This window comes from Pan paniscus, chromosome 7 (genome assembly GCF_029289425.2).
Source record: "Pan paniscus chromosome 7, NHGRI_mPanPan1-v2.0_pri, whole genome shotgun sequence".
NCBI lineage: Eukaryota > Metazoa > Chordata > Mammalia > Primates > Hominidae > Pan > Pan paniscus.
Genome location: NC_073256.2, coordinates 119,449,253 through 119,470,748, shown reverse-complemented (window position 1 = coordinate 119,470,748; position 21,496 = coordinate 119,449,253). Strand labels below are relative to the sequence as shown.

The 21,496-nt window shown below is 41.3% G+C and overlaps 1 protein-coding gene across 8 annotated transcripts in view; it reads left to right on the top strand.

Annotated features, from left to right (window-relative positions):
• The window catches only part of NCALD (neurocalcin delta), a 443,184-nt gene that overhangs the window by 7,253 nt on the left and 414,435 nt on the right, over nucleotides 1-21,496 (top strand). For 2 of the 8 annotated variants that reach the window (XM_063606456.1, XM_063606454.1), the window contains exon 2: nucleotides 1,924-1,994. The exons of the other annotated variants lie outside the window; for them this stretch is intronic. The gene's annotated coding sequence lies outside the window, so the exon portion shown is untranslated. The remainder of the gene's footprint in view (nucleotides 1-1,923; nucleotides 1,995-21,496) is intronic. 8 annotated transcript variants of the gene reach the window in all.

Sequence of the window (21,496 nt, the reverse complement as noted above, 5' to 3'; positions counted from 1 at the left end):
CGGAATGGGCTGCTTTGGAAGGCTTCATATAGTCCCTGGCCGGAGATTGTGAAGCTGAGGCCACAGGTGAGAGATGGGGCTGTAAGCTTATATTTGTTTCCTGTGGCCGCTGAAACAAATGACCACAAAATGGTGGTTGAATGCAGCAGATATTTATCCTTTCACAGCTCCGGAGGCTAGAAGTCTGAGGCCGAAATGCCGTGCTTCCTCCAGGGATTCTAGGGGCGACTTCATCCTTTGCCTCTTTTAGCTTCTGGTAGCTGCAGCATTCTTGGGCATGAGGTTGCATCACTGGAGCTGCGCTGCACGTCACATTGCTTCCTGCTCTTCTCTGTGTGTCTCTCCTCTGCGCATCTTTTATAAAGACATTTGTCACTGGATTTAGAACCCAGCTGCGTGATCCAGAATGATTTTATTTCAAGATCCTTTATTACATCTGCAAAGACCCTTTTTCCAAATAAGGTCATATTCACTGGTTCCAGGGGTTAAAGCTTGGTTATGGCCAGGCCCGGTGGCTCATGTCTGTAATCCCAGCACTTTGGGAGGTCGAGGCAGGAGGATTGCTTGAGCCCAGGAGTTCAAAAACAGCCTGGCCAACAAGGTGAGACCCCATCTCTACCAATAAATAAATAAATAAATAAAAATAAACAAAAGAAAAAAAATTAGGCCTCTTGGCATGCACCCGTGGTTCCAGCTACTCGGGAGGCTGAGGTAGGAGAATCTCTTGGGCCTGGGAGGTGGAGGCGGCAGTGAGCCATGTTGACCCCACTGCACTCCAGCCTGGGTGACAGAGCGATACCTTGTCTCAAAACAACAACAACACCCTACAAAAGAAACCCAAAAAAGTCTTGGACACTTGGACATACCTTTTTTTGGGGGTCACCACCATTCAACCCATGACAGAGCTCAGTAGTTAGGATACATGGCAACTATGGATTCTCTGACTCTGTTACGGTGCCCCTAGATTTGATTTACTGTCTGGATTCTAGGTTCCTTGACACAGTAGAGGTTTTTTTTTTGTTTTTTTTGTTTTTTTTTTTGTTTTTGTTTATTATACTTTAAGTTCTAGGGTACATGTGCACAACGTGCAGGTTAGTTACATATGTAGACATGTGTCATGTTGCTGTGCTGCACCCATTAACTCGTCATTTACATTAGGTATATCTCCTAATGCTATCTCTCTCGCCTCCCCCCACCCTACGACAGGGTGTGTGATGTTCCCCTTCTGACACAGTAGAGGTTTTCTAAATGCTTTTGATTTGATCATTTGAAATTTTATTCTAACTTTGAACAACAAAATAAGCAAACACTTAAAATCTACTGTCCTTTACTTCTGAAATAAAGGGGTGAGTGAAAGAGGCTGTCAGAAGCCAGTTTGATCCCTGTCTCAGCTAAACGTTTTCTGGGCTTCGCTTTGCTGGATGGCATTGAAGGAAATGAATGGGAAAAAGAGCTGCCACTGGTCCTGTTTGGGCTTCTCACCTGGGGCTTTCCCAGATGCTTTTAGAAATATAATTTCTCAGAGGAAGGCTAAGGATGCTGGAGCCTTTCAGGAAAGGGAAGAAGAAGCAGCAGAGACTCAAGTTTCTAAGCCCATGCTTCAGGAAGCATCCACTATAAATATTGTTTGTGAATGCCATTGACCCATCCGCACGTCTTTTATTTATGTATTTTCAACAGTGAGCCCCAAAGTAGGGCCTGTGTACATCGGGCACATAAGGCAAGTAAAGAGTAGCTTTGGCAATGGCCTGGAGAATTCGATGACTGCAGTCCATCAAATGAGGTGTATCAGAAAAGTCCACTCCAGGGCATCAATTATTCTGTTTTATTGTCTGCATTGATCGCATTAACTGGGGAAAAGCCAAAATCCATTCAGTCTGTGCTATGGAGTAGCAGGTGTAATTAAGGTCTGTTTCTCTCTAGGGGGCAGCTAATTTTGGATTCTCAGCTGCTTTACAGTTTGACTTTAAAAGAGAGGAAGGAAAGAAAAAAAGGTAAAGTGCCCCTTCATGTTACCATCTTACCTATCCTACTGTATCATTGTTACTCTGGTTAATATTAACTTTGGATCCTTTTGCTTTAACAGTGTATCGGAATACTGTGATACTTACAGAATTTAGTCTCACTACCTGAAGAAAAGGTTTGCCCTGCAGGGGATCGACTACATAGTTTGTGGGGCTCACAGCAAAATGAAAGTGTGGGAACTTTGTTTAAAAAAATTAAGAATTTGAAGATGGTGCTAGTGGAGGATTAATGCCAGCGTGGGGCCCTGCTGAGTATGGGGCCTGTGTGATGGCACAGGTCACATGCTCATGAAACTGGCCCTGGCTTTGTACATATGCTGAGGATGGTGTCCTTTTACCTACCTGGCACCTTAACTCCCAAAGAGTGACCAGGCCAGTTTCCTCTGCCTTGGTTGGAGCACAGCTCTTCTGTAGGGCAAGGGCAGTAAGAGGCCTGGATATCTCCTGTTGGCCCTTCCACGTCCCTGGCTCCCTTCTCCACCTGGCTCTGTGCCCCAAGAGGTGATCTTTACCACTGGCGTCAATGGCCATCTTTTCTTCTGACTTCTGGTATAATTTGGCCAGAAATCAGCAGGAGACGGGAGGGTGGGAGGAGAGTGAGGTAGGGTATTTATTCCCCTGTCCCTCCACTGGGTTGCAAGCTGCAGCTTGGCGTGTGTGTGCTAAAGACCACAGCGCCTGCAGCTATCCTCTCCATATCGCCACCCTCTTTGGGTTCCTTCAGCCACTTCCTCCCCTCATGCCTTCAGGCCTAGGGTGGTCATGGCTTCCTGCTATTACTAGCCTTAGAGTCCTGCATCATCCTTCATTGCTTTCCTGAACCCCTGTATGACTTTCTTCTCAATAGCCTCTTCAGTAGGACTCCTCCATAGGATTCAAGAGCAGCCTCTTTAGTTTTCTGGTTGGGCTTTAACTGATTTGGTAACCCTTGGACAGAGTTTGGCCACAGCTTGCTCTGCTGCAGGGCAGAAAGAGAGAAACTGATGGCTGTGATAACACGTGACTCTGCTGGGCCAGCTCCTGGTAGGGATGGGTGATCAGAAGGCAGTACCTCCACATCTACAGTGGTGGAGAACGTATGTTTGAGAGCTAGACATTTGAATTCTCTGGCCTGACTTTGGGGAAGTCATCTCATCCATAAAATGAGCGAATGACAGCCCTTCACTTACAGGGCTGTTTTGAGCATGAAGCGAGATCACGTGGGCATCATGCTTGTCATAGTGCCTGGCACACAGGAAGTGCTCGAGAAGCATTGCTGCTTTTAGCATTAGTTCTACGGAGTGACCCCCTTGAGGGGGTACACTCGCTACTCTTCTCTGATCTGAACTAAGGCACTGACAGCCTAGACTACACCAATGATTATCAAGTTTTCACTGATTCACGGTTGTTTGGGGTGCTATTTCTGTCTTTTCAAGTAGATTGTTCTGAAATTGTTCTTATCTTACATACCTTTTAAAAAACTAATATAAGTGCCCAACCCAGTAGGTAGCACATCATAACTGGCCAAGAAATGTTTCTTGGCTAAATATAAGACGACTACATAATTTATTGTTCACATTGGGACATTTTTGAGAGTTGAAAGGGGAGGACTTTCCAGTAATTACAGCAAAACAGCAGGCACAAATGGGGACTGTCCTAGGCAATCCAGGTAAAGAAACATAGTTATTCTACTTAAGTGGGACTTAAGGCAGTTTTCAAAATACGTTTTTAAAATTTGCCAGCCTACCATATTTTGTATTCGTCTGCCTTTGGTTTATGAGATAAAAACATGAGATTTGAAAAACATAGGCAAAAATATGTTTAACACTTCTAATAGATTCTTGGCCTGAATTTGAGGCAATGGGCCAGGGCCTCTTATCAGATAGAGACCTACTTTTACACTTTGTTACCCTACTTTACACTAGGTACCTATTTATAAACTTTCTTCTGTGCCTGCTTTTAAAAAAGATAATCTCCTAATTATTGTCTTTCTTGCTATAGTGATCATTTATGCTCAAAGATGGCAAAAATAGATTTATATACATGTGTTTTTTGGAACATCTTTGTCTTTGTATTTCTGGTTGCCTGGGTGACATTTCCAAGAGAATATGTGCTAATCTGCTATTACTGAAACAGAGATAAGGTGGAAACTATTTTTAGGTCTGTCTATACCTTTCCTTTTCTCTCCTAGACCACTTAATTGGTTTATTTTTTTCTGTTTCCATTGTTTGAAGGGCATTCATAGCTTCTGTCTTGGTCCATTTTGCGTTGCTATAATGGAATAAGTGAGACTGGGTAATTTATAAAGAAAAAAGGTTTATTTGGCTTATAATTCTGATGTCTGTAAAAATTCAAGATTGGGCATCTGGTGAGAGCCTCAGACTGCTTCCATTCATGATGGAAAGTGAAGAGGAGCTGGCACGTGCAGAGATCACATGGCCAGAGAGGAAGCAAGGGGAGGGGGAGGTGCCAGGCTCTTAATAATCAGCTCTCCACTGAACTAATAGAGTGAGAACTCACTTACCTCCCTCCTCCACCCAGGGAGGGCATTAATCTATTCATGAGGCACCCACCCCCACGACCCAAGCACCTTCCGTTAAGTCCCACCTCCAACAATGGGGATCAGATTTCAACATAAGATTTGGTGGAGACAAACAACCTTATTTAAACTATAGCAGCTTCCTTCCTGTAGTTCTAATTTGGGGACTGGATAACTTTTTTGAAAACTGATGTAGTCATTCAGTATCTTCTTCATTCACAATAGCTAAATGTGTATTGATAGCCAATTTGTTTGGTTAGTTGATAACAATTTTTTTTTTATCACAGTTTGTCTAAAACAAGCTTAGGCAAGGGATATTTTTGGTATAAAAAAAGAATGTGGAGGCAATCTGTTGTTCTCTGGTGGAAAAAGTACATCCCTTCTGGAGCTGGATTAATCCGGTTTTGGTCTTAGTATTGCCACTTATTAGCTGCGAGGCCCCTGGAGCTTGTATCTTCAGGTGACAACGGAAGCAATAATAGTACCTGCCTTATGGGGTTACTGTGAAGGTTGAGAGGGTTAAGTAGAATGACACATGCAAGGAGAAGATGCAGCATCTCACCAATAGAAGTGCTGATGCTGCTGTTCTTAATATCAGAGGTACAGGTGCACCCTGCCTTTCAGAAAATAATCTCATACAAGGTATCACAAATATTTGAACTTCCTAAAGAGATAAATTAGGGAGATCATTATTTTCTTTACTAAAATGTTTTTGTTTTTATAAACATTTCAAAGAATTTCTTTCAGTGGTGAACATCCTTGGGTGTGTTTATAGTAATATTGAAATTAAAAAGTTCTAATTTACCCTAGCAGTTTTAGGCACATAACTGTAGTGTTATCACCCATAATTCAAATGTTCAAAGGCAGCCAGAGTTAATATTTGGGGTCTTTTCTTCCCCTATTTTTACATAAAGATTTTTGTGAAGATGTATGTATCATTTATGTGTGATACATAACTGTAGTGTTATGTAAGAGATTTTGAACATTTATTTGACTGTTGCATGTGCTTGGAGGGGAGATATTTAGCCTAATTCCAATATTTGAGATAGGGCCTTAAATACTGCAGTTAGAGATCCGAGATGAGTAATTTGGATTATATGGCAAGTTTGAGAGGAGAGATGGACTTTAACGTGTTGTTATTTAAAACTTTTTAATATTGGGGTGTTGCTCTGGCTGGGGTTCCTTTGGCTCTCACTCTTTTGCGTTGTTATTGTATTTTTAAAGGCAGATTGCTGTACCATTGCTCTGGAGTTTGTCTTGCTGCCCTTGAGGATAGGGGAAGGAGAGAGGAAGCAACACTCAGACACACATGTGCACACCACACACACACACACACACACACACACACACACGTCTCTTTAGACATATGATCTAAATTTTCTCAGTTGTTGGAAGTGGAGGCTGGGGATGTGGGAAGTCAGTGATGTTGAGTTCCCACCGCCTCACCCTTTGGAAGCCATGATGACCATTTCCATGCCAGGCCAAAGGATAAGCAGTGAGAACCAGAAGTCCATTCTAGCCTCTGAAGTTTCTTGGGAAAGCAACAGGAAGACATTTAAAGAATATGTTCCCTGGACCTTTGGTGCTGTTCCCTCTGTATCATTGTCCTCACAATTATCAAAGTAAGATATTATAAAATAAAATAAAATATGCACAATATAGAAAATTAGAAAGAAGAAAGAATCACTCTTATTCCAAATATTCAAAGGCATCCTGGAGTATTTATTATCATTACTTAATATAGAGTTTTTTTCTTAGTTATGTTGTCATATTTATCTATTTTTTAAATAATTTTTTTCATTTAACCATACGTCCCAAACATTTTATCTTTTATTCTGCAATCTTTGTAGACAATGTTTTATTGCATATGTAATATTTCATTGAATGGATTATACCTCAGTTTACTTAGTCATTCTATTTTTGGTCATTTGGTCAACATTTTATTATACATTTTTTGCTATTATTATTTCTGTACGATAACCTTTTTCTCCTTTTAACATTATATCCTAGGATATAGTTTTAGTGAATTTAATAGATTGAAGGTTTGAACACTTAAAAAGTCTTAACACATTTTTAGCAAAAGCCAATTTACTTTTCCAAATGGGTTAGAGCAATTCATGTTGTGAGACTGTATCGATTTCATCTTCTTTTACCATGCATTGACCATCATCACTTCAAAATACTTTCACTAACTAATCTAAGTGCCCAGCCTAGTAGGTAGCACATCATAACTGGCCAAAAAATATTTCTTGGCTAAATCTAGGGTGACTATATAATTTATTGTTCACATCAGGACAGTTTTGAGAGTGAAAGTGGAGTGCTTTCTAATAATTACAGCAAAACGACAGGCAGAAATAGGGACTGTCCTAAGCAATCCAAAATACTTTCTTTTCATTTGTATTTCTTTGATGACTAGTGAGGCTGAACATTTCTTTTTTATATTATTATATACTAGTTGCATTTCTTCTCTTCCTAATTTTCAGTTACATGTTCTTTACCATTTGATGTTTTTCATATCAGTTAAAATGAAAAAAATTTTCCTTCAAATTTTAAAAGTAATATATGGTTGTGATAACAAGAGAAACAATTCAGGACAAAGATCCACAAAGAAAAAGCTCTGATGGCTCGTTTCCTCTTCCAGGGAGCCAGTGTTAAAGGTCTGGGTGTTTCCCTACCTTTCTCCACAAGGAGACCTTTACAAGATCTGGGTGTAATTCAGATGAAATATTATATATGCAATAAAACATTGTCTACAAAGATTGCAGAATAAAAGATAAAATGTTTGGGACGTAGGGTTAAGTGAAAAAATAATTTAAAAAATTGATAAATATGACTACATAACTAAGAAAAAAACTCTATATTAAGTAATGATAATAAATACTCCAGGATGCCTTTGAATGTTTGAAATAAGAGTGATTCTTTCTTCTTTCTAATTTTCTATATTGTGCATATTTTATTTTATTTTATAGTATCTTGTGTTTATGTGTGCACACAAATACACTTCATTTCAAAGATACAAAGGGGGCTTGATATTATGAGTCATAGTATACATATTATTCTGTAACTTGCTTTATTTTTTGCTTAAAATATATATTGTGGACATAAGATCTTTATCATAATAAAATGTCTTTGGCACATTTGTTACAAATATTTCCCCAAATATTAGTATATCACTTGCCCATTTGACATAGTTTGACATTGGCGAGTGGGCAAATGTTTCCCTGAAATTTATTCCACTGATGGGACAGCCTGCTCTGCACTTTGACAGGGTTTGCTACTCAGCTTTGCTGTCTGCTGGTTTTAAAAAATTCTTAACTTTCAAAAAAATCATTATTTAATCCAACTATAATTTATTTTTGTGTAGGATGAGGAGGAAATAAGGGGCCAAACTGATTGCTTTTCTCCTTTAACTTACTGATGAATTGTCCCATCACCCTTTATAGAATTAGGCTTAAAAAAAAAAAACCTTTCATTTCCATAAAGCAAGTTATACCTTTTATGTGTACATTTTTTTTCAGCTATAAACTAGTGGTTTATAGCTAATAAACCAAATAATCAGGAGAGTATTTTTCTAAGGGAGGGAAGAATTTGCATTTACCTGGAATTAGGTAGTTACACTGAGAATAACCTGATTTCTCAGGCCCCAGATCTTTGCCTTGAACTTGAATATCAGGATGCCATGGGAGTGTGCGGTCTGAGAAGCTCAGAGTGCTTCTGCTAACGATTTCACATTTTTATCACTCCTGCGTTGCTGTGAGGTAGGAGGGCCACAGATACGATCTCATTTTACAGGGGACGAGGCTGAGCCAATCTCAATGATTCACGCACGGTTATTCCTGCTTTCCAATCCGATAGTTCATTATATTATGTAATTCTGTCTGTTTTTGTGGTCGTCCTTCTGATTCCCTTTCTTAGTGATAAATCTGTGTTTGCAACTTTAATCTTGGTTAGCTACTTTGATCACTATAAGTAGAATCTTAAAAAGGGAGCTCTTCCAGGAGCATTATTATTATTATTCCTATTTAACAAACATTTATTGTGAACCTGCTCTGTCCAAGGCACTATGTCAGATGTGGGAAATACAAGGTGAAAAAAACACTTTTCCTCTCCTTGAAGAATTTACTAATTACTTTAGTATTGTTGTAGCTCCTGCTATCGTCCTTAGACTTTTACAAAAGGATATCAATATTTTGTGTTGCATCTACTCGGCTGCCTTGGTTGCAATGACGGAGGATGTTTTCTGTCCAGCAAGTCTCATGAGTGCATTGCGTGCTGTTTCCTATTCAGAGAACTACGGTGGGGCATTTAAAACACCTGAGGACTTGACCGATGCATATTTTATAAGCTCAAATGGTCTTAGAGATCTTCAGTGTCAGTGTCCTCTGTTTCTAAATAACTACACTTTTCGGCCCCAACTTCTCTTCCTTTGGGCATTTAGGTTACTCGACTGGTCAACCAGGATCTAAAAATAAACCTAGAAACTTTGAGAGTATTTTTCCCCCCTTGGCTGATTGATGTGTGTTTTTGTGTATGCCAAACTGCGCTGTGTAACTATTTACTTTTGCATTATGTATAGCACTTAGCAACCCACAGTGGAAATGAAAGCTAAGAGCACAGGCAGTCCCCAGCTGAGGCGGGGGAGCTGGCCTGCCCAAGTCTCAGCCAAGTCTCCTTCCCTCCCCCATCCTGTACCTTGCTGGCCTCTAGTTCCTGCTTTTTGCCTTCTCTGCTGGCGGCCAAGTGGGGACCAGGAGCAGGGGCAGGAAGGGCCCCTCCTGCCCCTACTCTTGCCCTTTGAGATTTCCCTCTGCAGGTCAGTGTGGGTGGGGTGAGGGGAAGGACACAGGCCTTGGCCACCACTGGCGTCTTGGCATTGGTGACAGTCCTGTAGGGTCAGAGGCACTGAGACGCTATGTCTTATTTGGAACTCTAAATGCATTTCCATAAAAGAAGGACACAAGTTGTGGCAGGACCCTCAAGACAAAACTATGTGACTTCTCAGGAACGCTTTCTTTAGGGTGACATAAGTCAGTGCTTACAATGTTGCTGTTAGAGGAGAATACATTCTAAATTCTGAACATTTCAGGTTAGAAAGAAACTTAGGACACGATCAGCTTGTAACTCAAGGGACTGTCTCTAAAGTCAAAAATTGGCTTATTCCCACATGAGAATGTCCCTTTACTTGGGACTTGGTAGTGTGCTGAATGAGCTCAGCCCTTCTTTCCTTAGCCCTCTTCTGTAGCTGTAAGAATACTTTAGTTCTCTGATTTTTAGAGTAGCAATTATACTAAAAAGTTCATACCTTGATTTTACCAGAAGGGTGGGGGAAAGGCCTTGAGGAATATAGATTGAATTCCTTGATTATTGCCTTTTAGAAAAGAATGCCAAACAAAATGTATCAGGGCCATTGTTAAAGACTCTTACTTTTTTCCTTAAGAAATCCAAATTTGTTCCTTTTTAGGACTCTCGTGTGCCTCTTATTCATAATGCATTTTGGGGAACAGATTTGAAGAATATTTCTATGTATATATATATATATGTACACACATATATAGGCTGTGGATAAATAATTTTTTAAATTAAAAAGTTTCTTTGCAAGTTGATTTATATCATCTTTCTTTAGTAAAATCAGTTTTTTTTTTTAAGGGCTGGAAAGCATACATCAGCAGTTCAGAATGATTAAATAGTACTTACTTGGAAAGGGACAAAGTCTGTGAACTTACTTATGTGGTTTTCACAGAAGGGGACAAAGCAGTAGAAGAATCAAAACCCTCCAGCCTCAGGTGAATTTTCTTTCCAACCTCAGAAGGGGTGGGCCCACTTGACACAGGAAGTGTCATAGGAGAGTGGTTTGAGTAATGAAAGAAAGCTTATGGATTGGGCTCAGCTGTTGTCTACATACTGAAAGACAGAATGGTCTATAGAAACTCTCCTAATTCCACAGCCTCTGCATTTTTTTTGCAGAGTGCATGCATTACACACAGGACACCTCCCCTACAAGAACAAGGAGCTGCAGAAATAGCTAGAGCTATAGACTGCAATTTAAGAGGAGGCCAAGCTTCCAGCAGTTGCAGACAAAGAGAGAAGTCTTAGAGGCTGTCATGTCAGCCCTTGTATATGAAATTAACCAGCCCTGAAGGTTCAGTGCAGGACCCTAGAGGATCAGGGCACACTGCAGGATAAGGATGAGAACAGGGATGTGTCCACACATCTGAGACACTTTCCTGTGCTATGCACAGCTGTAGTATATGTGTGTGTGTGTGTGTATATATATATATACTATATGCTAATAGTTTTACACGTACTGTGTAAAAATATATTTATACTTAACTATTTAGAAAATTGTTGTTCCACCGGTGGCTCATGCCTATAATCCCAGCACTTTGGGAGGCTGAGGCTGGAGGATCACATGAGGTCAGGAGTTTGAGACCAGCCTGGCCAACATGGTGAAACCCCCCCGCTACTAAAAATACCAAAAGAATTAGCCGGGCATGGTGGTGCACACCTGTAATTCCAGCTACGTGGGAGGCGGAGGCAGGAGAATTGCTTGAACCTGGGAGGCAGAAGTTGCACTGAGCCGAGATTGCGCCACTGCACTCCAGCCTGGTTGACAGCGTGAAACTCCGTCTCAAAAAAAAAAATTGTTGTTCTAGATGTGCCCTCTTGGTGGTAAAGGACTAGGATGTCACTCAAACTAATTTGAGTAACGGAGGTTCTTGTAGCAATGACTACTACTCTCATTGATTCAGACCTCACTATGTGCCAGACACTGTTCCGAGTATATTATCTCACGGAATCTTCTCGCCCATCCTGGGAGGTAGTGTGTTATTATTCCCATTTTACTATGGAGGAGCAGGCATAGAGGTTGTTCTCTAAGGCAGGTGTGTGCAAAGTGGGAGTCAGGAGTCGCACCCAGCAGGTCACTCTGGAGCCATGATTTCTAACCACTATTCTAGACCTGTTCCTGGAATAGATTCCATGACAGTGAATCAAAGTACAGCTGGGCCTCATGGGGTTCAAAACAAGGGACTGGAAAATCGGGAATGGAGCCATTTTCTTTCTCAGAGGTCATGTGGTCTCTGCTCAATTAGCCCCTCTTCTTCTGTCCTATCTTGTTTCTTTATCTTACGTATGGCCCCTGAAGGGTCAACCAAACCCATAAGTCTGTACCATGAGACTTCAATTTCCCTCAGCATGTCCTGGCATAAATCTATAAGCAAGAGATTCCTATTAGTCCAGCTCACTGAGAAAGGCAACACAAGCTGTTGGAGCCCGGGCAGCAAAATAATTACCTGCCTTTGTGTTGCTGTTTATCTTAGTTTCATTGGTGGCCATTTCCCTGAGCAGGGGATTGTGGGAAAGGCAGTGCACACTGGAATGGGAAGTGGTTCATAGCAAGAAATTAACATCTCTGGTACAAACTCATTTTATACTGTGATAAACATTTTTTGTTATCTTTACAAAGTTTCAACTTAAAAGAATCTGTATATATCTATAGCTATACAGTCTGTATCTCTTTAGGTTACAAATGATAGAAACCTGATTCAAAGCGGCTTAGAAAAAAAATCAAATTAATTGGTTCATGTGATTGTAAAGGCAAAGGCTTGCCCTTATCAAGGTCTCAAGCAATATTATCAGAAATCTATCTCTTGGCTCTGTGTTCCTCTGGATTGATTTTATCCTCAGGCACATCCTCTCTACATTATATCGAGATACCATCAGAAGCTCCAGGCTTATCTGTTCGCTGAACAATCCCAGCAGAGAGCTTCTCTTTCCCCATAGTTACTGCAAAGTTCCCAGGTTTGATTCTCATTGCCCTGAATTGGTTTCATGCCTATCGTTCAACCAAACATGGCAGCCAAGGTGATTGGTCAGGCCTGGGTCATTGTCCATCCCTGGGAAGGGGTTAAATCTCCTTCCACTCCCCACACATGCATTGAAGCACATGGACTGGGAATGGGGGAGTGTGGTCTCCCGTGACAATTGACATGTTAGTATTACAAGAAATGGGAGGGGATAATGTCCATGCAAAAACAACCCACATCACTATTGAACATTTGCAGGTCTATTACAAATAACTGGACAGCTGTAATAAAGGTTTTGGGGCCCAGGAAAAGCAGACTGGACCACAGGCTGATTCTTATGTGACAAATTTAAAGACCTAGGGAATCCCAAGTGCAGGGGTAGGCCTACATCCTCTGTGGTTTTTTTAGGTTATAATTCTGAAAGATGATGATATTAAGTCAAAGAAAATGGTTATTGGATTTGCAACTTTTTGAGAAAGCCAATCACAGGATGGTTTTGTCTTTACTTTTTGATCAAGCAGAAGGATAAGACTTGAAGGGCTCTTGCTAGGTGCCCCCTATTTGAAATCTAAGCTGTTCTGGCATTAAAATGACTTTGGTAAATTACATACAGGCTTTGTGTAAACCTTCACAGTGCCTAGGATTTAAAACCCAGTTTATTTAGCTAATGATTAAAATCCCCAGTTTATATATCGATGATCTTAATACTCACTGGGAAATAATTGCTTGGTTTTTAACTATATAATCAGGAACTAAGTATATAATCAGGGACTTGAAGTCGTGTGGAGGTTAAACCAGCAAGTCTTCACGCGTGCGGATATAGTTTGAGTCTACGCGACCTCAGATGTTCAGTAGCAGTTTGTGTGTATGTGTTTGTATGCGTATGCGTGTGTGTATTTGTAGATATAACTTTGTACTAACAGAATTGCCATGTCTCTTTGCTTACTCCACCTGCTACAATGATCCCAGACGTCCATTGGAACAAATTATCAGCTTATTTTGCCTATCAAACTTTTCAGGCAGTTGCCTTTTCACTTATTTAAAAATTTGTATTTAAGGGATTAAAAAAGTCCCCTCATATGCCAAAATGTTTCTCTTCTGTTGATTTTCATGTAATGTTGACTTTCATATTTAACAATTGTTATTTCTTCGCATGCTGTTTTGAGGTTTTTCAATTGCAAACAACAGTGAGATAGGCATTGAGGGGGTCAGAGTGCCTCCCAGCTACTCTAGAGGCTGAGGCAGTAGGATTGCTTGAGCCCATGAGGTCAAGGCTGCAGTGAGCTGTGACTGCACCACCGCCCTCCAGGCTGAGTGGCATAGTAAGACCATGTCTCAAAAAAAGGAAAGAAAAGAGAAGAAAAGAAAACAAAAACAACCAACATGGGCTCTAGGGTCTGACTGCCTGGGTTTGAATCCTGGTGGTGTCTTGCTAGCTGCGTCACTATGGGCAAGTTACTTAACCCTCCTGAGCCTTTATCTCTAATAGTTTTATATAATTTTCCTAACACTGTGTGGTATGGACTGTCATTATTCTCTCTTTTAAGAGAGAATTGGTTGTTAGGGAAATTATATAAAACTATTAGAACTGTGCCCATCCTGTAGTAAGCAAACACTCACTAGGTGTTAACTTATTAATAGGATTTGAACAGGCAGAGAAAGGGGTAGAGTGTGTTTAGGGAGAAGAGAGGTGGCAATCGTTGGCAAGTACAGTAGAGGGGAGGGAAGGCACAGGGACAGCTGGGAGGTTGGCGTGGAGCTGAGTCCACCAAGGTTCCTTTCCTCTGAGTCTGTATTTTCCACAGAGTCTCCCCTTACTCATCTGGTTTCCCCAGAAGGACTTCAAAACCCAAGAGAAGCATATCCGGATCCACCCGACAATATGTTTCCCAGGATACTCAAGTAAAGTGGCCTTCTGGTTTATCAATCAGCGTCTTGAGCATTTAGTTGGCATGAGTTGGTCCCCTAGGGTCTCATCACCCCCGAGTGAACTGATAAAATCAAATTCCTGCATGTGCAGAGCTGAGGACCAGGCCTTGGACCTGTAGTGACCCCTGAGGGGCACGAGAATTGGGAGGCCCAGCTGGAAACCGAGAGCTCACCCACCCCTCTCTCTCTCCTCTCCCTTGATCTTGCCATTAAACTTTCATAAATGCAACGAACTGCATCCGAGACATCCGCTGGGGTTGGGCAGAGCCTGGTGTGCAGAAGGAGGAGCTCAGGAAGTGCTTCGGCAGTGGAGGAAGAACGCTCGCTGCTGCTGAGGCAATGGGCAGTGGAGCGGGGCTGGGGGGTCATGCCTCGGAAGCTGGGCTCCGGGTTCTGCTCCCTTTTTCCACTTGCTAGGTGCCTTTGGAAAAATCCCTTAACTGAGCCTCAGATACCTCATCTGTGCAATAAATACCAAATCTGAAGGCGGAAGACTGCTCCATGTCCTCTGGTGTCCCTGCCAGCTCTGACGCATGTGCCATAACAAGGGGACCCCCAGAAAGGGTTAGGGGTATTAGGGCACAAAATGTTTCCTCCCTGTGGAACTCAAGGGGAGCTGCAGGGTAGTTTCTGCCTTCGTCTCTGCGCTAATTGCTTCACGTTTGCTTTCCTTGTTGCCGTATTTGAAATGTGAGCTGTGTTGTTGGGTGGAGCGTTAATTGTGACAGGCGGATGGACACAATTTTTTTTTGTATTACGTGCTGTGCCCATCACAATTCTGAGCATTGAAAAGGTGCTCAATATACATTTGTTAAAATGAATTGAATATTATTGCCTAGCAATCAATGAATTACATCACATTCTTACTCAAAAGACATTATGTGCTTCATTTACAGTATAGCAATAATAAGAAAAACACTACAAATAAAATTGATTATTTCGAAGAATAGAGGATGAGTTTTAAGAGCTATGAGTTCTGTTTCAGAGTTGCATTTACTTAGTTACAACTCATGTTAGTTTGTTATAAGATGCTTTATTATTTAGAAGTCATTCTCCCACCCCCAGCTTCAACTCCATAAGATAGAAAATTAAAACATTGATTTTGTTTTAAAATTCAGGCTCCCACACAGCCCCATTTGTAAGAGTGAGAGGTGTTAATACTGCTAAGTTGCCCTTCATGTAATTTGGATAAATGCTGCTCACATCGTTATTATTCTACCCTTTCTTCAAAGGGGCATTCATTTCTAGTCTGAGACTAATGTGGGAATCTATTACACTGGTCAATAAATGAACAGCCTGTTCTTATACATACAAGAATTCCAAAGGCTCTCATTTTAGCCACACAAAAGGAAAACAAAACACACACATAAAACACCCCATTTCCACTTGTTCAAAGCTTCCGAGAATAAGGTTATGGTTGCGATATATTCCTAGGCCTTCCTTTGTGAATGCATAGGCCAGCAACACAATCTGGAAATAATTGCCCACACAAGCTAATACTGTTAGGACTCGGCTTTCTGCCCTGGATCCAGTGCAGCCTTCGTATATAGAGGGCTGCTAACTCACCACTAAACCAGGTGTCTGCTAGAGGCCTGCAGACACCCTTTATTTGACTTGCAGTGTTTTAAAAACTTTTTAAAATTTGTTGCTAACTTAAAAAAAAGAGGATATTTTATAAAAATGCGGATTTCAGGCTTCTCCTGAAAAATCATAATATCCACATATAATACTGGGTCCAGTTCCTGCCTGACAGCAATCGGAGAGCTGAGTGATGCGTGTTCTCTTTAGAGAGGACGCGTGCACACTGGTCCTCACCCTTCTGTCTGTCACACATCCTGACTGGCTTCACGTGCCCATGTGTCTGCCTGCTCCTTTAAGCATTTTTGAGGGTTTTTGTTGCTGGTCGTGGTATAAAATATGCATAACATAAAATTTACCATTTTAACCATTTTTAAATGTACAGTTCAGTGGCATTAAGTACATTCACATTATTGTGCAACCATCACCACCATCCATCTCCAGAACTTCTTCATCTTCCCCAACTCAAACTCTGTAACTTACCATCAAACAACAACTCCCCACTTCCTCCTTCCCACAGCCCCTGGCGACCACCATTCTGCTCTATGAATTTGACTACTCTAGGCACCTCATATAAATGAAATCATACAATATTTGTCCTTCTATGACTGGCTTATTTCACTTACCATAATGTCCTCAAGGTTCACCCATGTTGCAGCATGTGTCAGAATTTCCTTTCTCTTTAAGGTTGAATAATGTCTCACTGTATGTATATACCACGTTTTGTTTATCCACTCATCTGTTGATGAACGTTTGGTTTCCTTCCACCTATTGGCTAATGTGAATGATGCTGCCGTGAACATGTGTGTAAACTCTCTGAGTCCCTCAAGCATTTATGTTTCTTGACGATTTTCTCAACAATTTCCCAGCTCTGCTCTTGTAACTCCAGCTTTTGTTTCTCTCAGTGGTGCCCCAAAGCCTAAACATTCCAGGACTTCAGCTTAAATAATTAACTTTTGAGGAAGCATTGAAAAATATTGAAAAAGACATCTCATGAAAATGACTTGGATTCTTTAAAATTGTTAAAAGTAGTTGCTGTGGGATTTTCAAGATTTAATGTCACATTAATAAAAGAATCTGGATATAACATTTTGTGATTTATTCCTCCTTGAGTTTAGTTATGAAAAGCTCCTATTTGAGGAAGAAATTTGCAATATATTTGATTGTTTTGATCTGAACAAAACTTGTTCATCTTGGTTTGCGTGGTATGTATGCTAAAGAGGCCTTTTGTTGTAAGTGTTGATAAATAAGGAATATGAAAATAATTTAGGTTTTATTTCCAAATTTTCATGTTGCATTAAGCTAGGAAAAGTGTGATTTTTTTTTCAGTGAGTATTAAATGGAAAGGACAAAACAAAGTTTTTGCTCTTTGTTTTCAGAGACTGCTATTTCTTTTTCTTTTTCTTCTTCTTCTTCTTTTTTTTTTTTTTTTTTTTTTTTTTGAGACAGAATCTTGCTCTGTCTCACTCTGTTGTCCAGGCTGGAGTGCAGTGATGCAATCTCAGCTCACTGCAACCCCTGTCTCCCGGGTTCAAGTGATTCTCCTGTCTCAGCCTCCTGAGTAGCTGGGATTACAAGTGTGCACTGATTTGGTAATTTTTTTGGTAATTTTAGTAGAGATAGGGTTTTTTTTTTGGTAATTTTAGTACAGATGGGGTTTCACCATGTTGGCCAGGCTGGTCTCAAACTCCTGACCTCAGGTGATCCGCCCACCTTGGCCTCTGAAAATCCTGGGATTATAGGCGTGAGCCACGGTGCCCGGCTGAGAGATTGCTATTTCTGATTTTTTTTTTATTAATGACAACATCAACCTAAATGTCATTATCTGACAGAAGCACATGGCAATTCAACTTAATTATTGTGGGAACAAAATCTTGATGTCAAGATTCAAGGATCAATTGTGTATCTTGATATGGGCATGTTGTCTCTTGATAAGGACTTGGCTCTCCCTGTTTACTTATGTTAAAATGAATACATTTAAATTTCAAGACATGTAGGGGAAATCCCTAAAGTTAAGATCTAACATTCTTGTCTCATGTAAGTGTGTTGCACTTTGGAATGTTCTTTTCCACCTGCTCCCCATTCTTTAAAGATACTGTTAGTGACTGTGTGAAGGAATTCTTTCCCTTGACAAGTCTTTGGTGCCTTGGACTATTGGTGTAGCATGGATTAGTAAAGGAGGCCATTTTTACTACTCAGGACTGTTTTGTTTGCAGGAGACAGATATCTAACTCAAATTGCTTAGACAAAATAGCTTGGATAACTGAACATTCCAGAGATGGAATTCAGATCCATTTGGATCAAGGTATACAAAGAATGTTAGGAACCTGTCTTTCTCACACTTTCTACCTCCCAACTCTGCTTTCATCTGTGTTGACCGAATTCTCAGTTGGTACTCTCCAATAGGGAAGCCAACATGGCCATCAACAGCTCCAGGTTCACAACACCCTCACAATTAACAAACTTAGAAAAAGGAAAAAACTTCTATAGTAGCTCTGACAAAATTACCAGTGAGAGATGAAGTCAGTGTTGGGTTACATGTTCATCCCTGAGCCAATCACTGTGGCAGGGGATGAGTATCATAATTGGCCAAACCTAGTTCATGTGGCCATCATGGTACAAGAAACTCAGGAGTGGCTGGTTAAATTCCAAGTGTTAGGGAAGGCAGGGTCTGGTGCCCTCCCTCCTCATAGGGAAGGCAGGGTCTGATGTCCGAACAAGAAAAAAGATGCTTCAAAACTCTCTTAGGGGAAAGACCAGTTTTATTCATCCTTGTTTCTTTTAGGGTGAATGACACGAGGCCTACCAAAGTTGCTCAATTATGGTTGCTGATTAAATGAATGTATAAGGAGTGATTTAAGAGAGTTTAATTGAAGAATTATTTCTATGGGGTCAGCAAGGTTAAGGGAAACCAGTGAGGGATGATGAAGCCCCCCAGGGCCAGCAACTTGGGAAGCTGTTAGAATCCTCAGGCCAGAAGAGGCCGGGGAGGAAGAGTTCCTTGAGAAAGGATTAGCTGGAGAGGGAAGACTGGCAGGAGCTGAGCCTGGGGTTAGAGGAATGCACCATTGTCAAACTGGGGCCTGGTGAGGAGGAAATGGGGAGGATAAATACCCCAATTGCTCTCTCATCCCACCCTCCACCCTCTGCAGTCCTTCCCATTACCCCAGCCCATCTAGAAGCCAGAGGGTAAGGGGACATAGTTAATTTAGCACATGAAGATCAGTCTCCAGGGATCTGGATGGGCAACTGGAGGTCATCCCAATCTTCTTTCTCACTCTCAGTTCTCTTTTGACTTAGTCCTAAAGCATATCTTGGATGTATTCACGCCCCACCCACCACCTTTCATACCCAAACACAGACTATACTTATTTTACTGCCTCATGCCACATGCCCTTTGCAGGGGCACAGAGATGGCTGTGCAGGAAGTGCCGTGCACATTGTGTGAATGACGTCTTCTGAAACTGTCTGATTCACAGCGTGTTCTGTGGCCTGGCCTTTGCATTGCGTTGTGATTTGTGTTGGCTGCTGGTGAGGGTGGGAGAGTTCAAGGAAATAAGAAACAGATAGGGTGAAGGCTTGTCATGTCATCATTTAAATTTAGGAAATAATGGCCTGTTTAGTTTCAGGGGTGAAACTCTGATTTCTCAGGTTATCAGACAGATGCTGTCAGAGCAGAGAGCAGGAAGACCAAGGTTTCAGTGCTAAAAATGATGAAATCAGTTGATGAGAGTCTTGTATAAGGAGGTACTTTTGAAAAGAGGTTATTGATGATTGCTAGAGAGGGATGCTAACAAGTAAGCAATATCCAGCTTCATGGAGGCATCCAGAACTGCTGGCCTTGGGCTTCATGACCCACGCAACTTCTGATGAAACAGCATCTACATGTCTCACCAGGAAGGGATCTGGAATAAATATCTTATGATGAGCCACAGAGCAAGCCACACAGCACAAAGCCAAAAGCAAGTAATAATATGGTCACCATGCACTTAAGCACCCGCGTGGTTGGAACTGGGTGTGGGGGACTTTGGTTGTGAGTAAGGACCCTGGCTCACAGGCTTGTTGTGCAGATGCATGAAATAATAGGTGGAAAATGCTCACAGACTATCAAGTGCAGTGTGAATGTTAGATGCCATGAATGAACTGATTCTTTGTCTTTCACTATTTTTTTTCTCCTGTGCTAGTTCCTCTGTGGTTCCTAACTGTTAGTCTCACTTTTTAAAAATGTTTAGGCTGTGGGACTTAGGCAAACGAATACTATGAAATGTAGGTAAGCTATCTGGGAACTGGTGGTCTTCTTAAACCTCTAACATACATGACTTCTGGTGATGCTCATGTTTTCAGGGCTGTAATTGTATTTCCTAGAAGTCATCCACTATGTTTAGTATCTTTCCCCTTAAAATTCTTGTGTTGAAGTCTTAGGCCCCCAGTACCTCAGAATGTGACTATATTTGAAGATAGGGTCTTTAAAGAGGTAATTACGGTAAAATGAGGTCATCTTGTTACCAGTGGAGGGTGTCCAGGTTCTTGGCATTTTGAACAAATAATTGGACAAAATGCACAAAGCAGGGAAAGAATGAAGCAACAAAAGCAGAGATTTATTGAAAACAAAAGCACACTCTACAGGGTGGGAGTGGGCCCCAGCACAGGGGCTCAAGAGCCCAGATACAGAATCTTCCTGAGTCCAAATACCCTCTAGGGGTTTCCCATTGACCACTTGGTGCTCACCTCATGTAAATGAAGTGGTGGCCCGCCATCAGTCTAATTGGTTGCAGAAAGCAATCAACCAGAGGCTGAAGTGAAGTTCCAAAGGTCACACTCCTATGCAAATGTCTGATTGGTTGCAAAAATCAACCAATCAGAGGTACTTTCAATTTCCCATCTGCTGTGCAGAAAAGGTGGGGGTTTGCAAAGGGAGTAGTCTCTGGTCCTTTTGTTACTTAGGCTGGAAAGTTAGGATTTTCCTTTCAATTCAGTTCTAGGAAGTCAGCATGAAATGGTCTTAGTTTCCCTGCCTCCAGACCCTATTTTCCTGCTTCAATCCTGGTGGGCCCTGATCCAATACTGGTGTCCTTATCGGAAGAGGAGATTAGGACACAGATACACACAGGGGAGACAACGTGAAGACACAGGGAGAGGAAGGCCACCTACAGTCAAGATAGAGGACTTAGAAGAAACCAACCCTGTGGTCGTGAGAAGCCAGTGTGAGTGCTCTTGAAAACTGATCTTTGCTCTTCAGCCTGCTGGCCTTGTTTTAGCCTCATCCCTTGGACCAGTATTTACCCTATAAGATTCTTCTTTGAACTTACCTTTTGGATCTTTGGATCAGTTTCCTGCCCTTTAGTGCCTGCTCATGTGACCATGCTCTTCATTATTAGAGGCAGGGGGACAAATGTTCAGGTTTACCCAGGCCTGGGGAGATTCCTGGGATGCAGGACCTTTAGGGCTAAACCTGGGATGTTCCTAGGTAAACTGGAATGAGTTGTTCACCTTGATAAGAGAGAAGCTTTGGCAAGATTTATTTATTTTGGCTTACTGGCTTTGTTGAAAGGTGACTAGTCTAACAGGATGTTATAACTATTGTTACAATTATTGTCTTTGAAATGTTTATACACATACATTTAGAAACTATTTTGAAATGG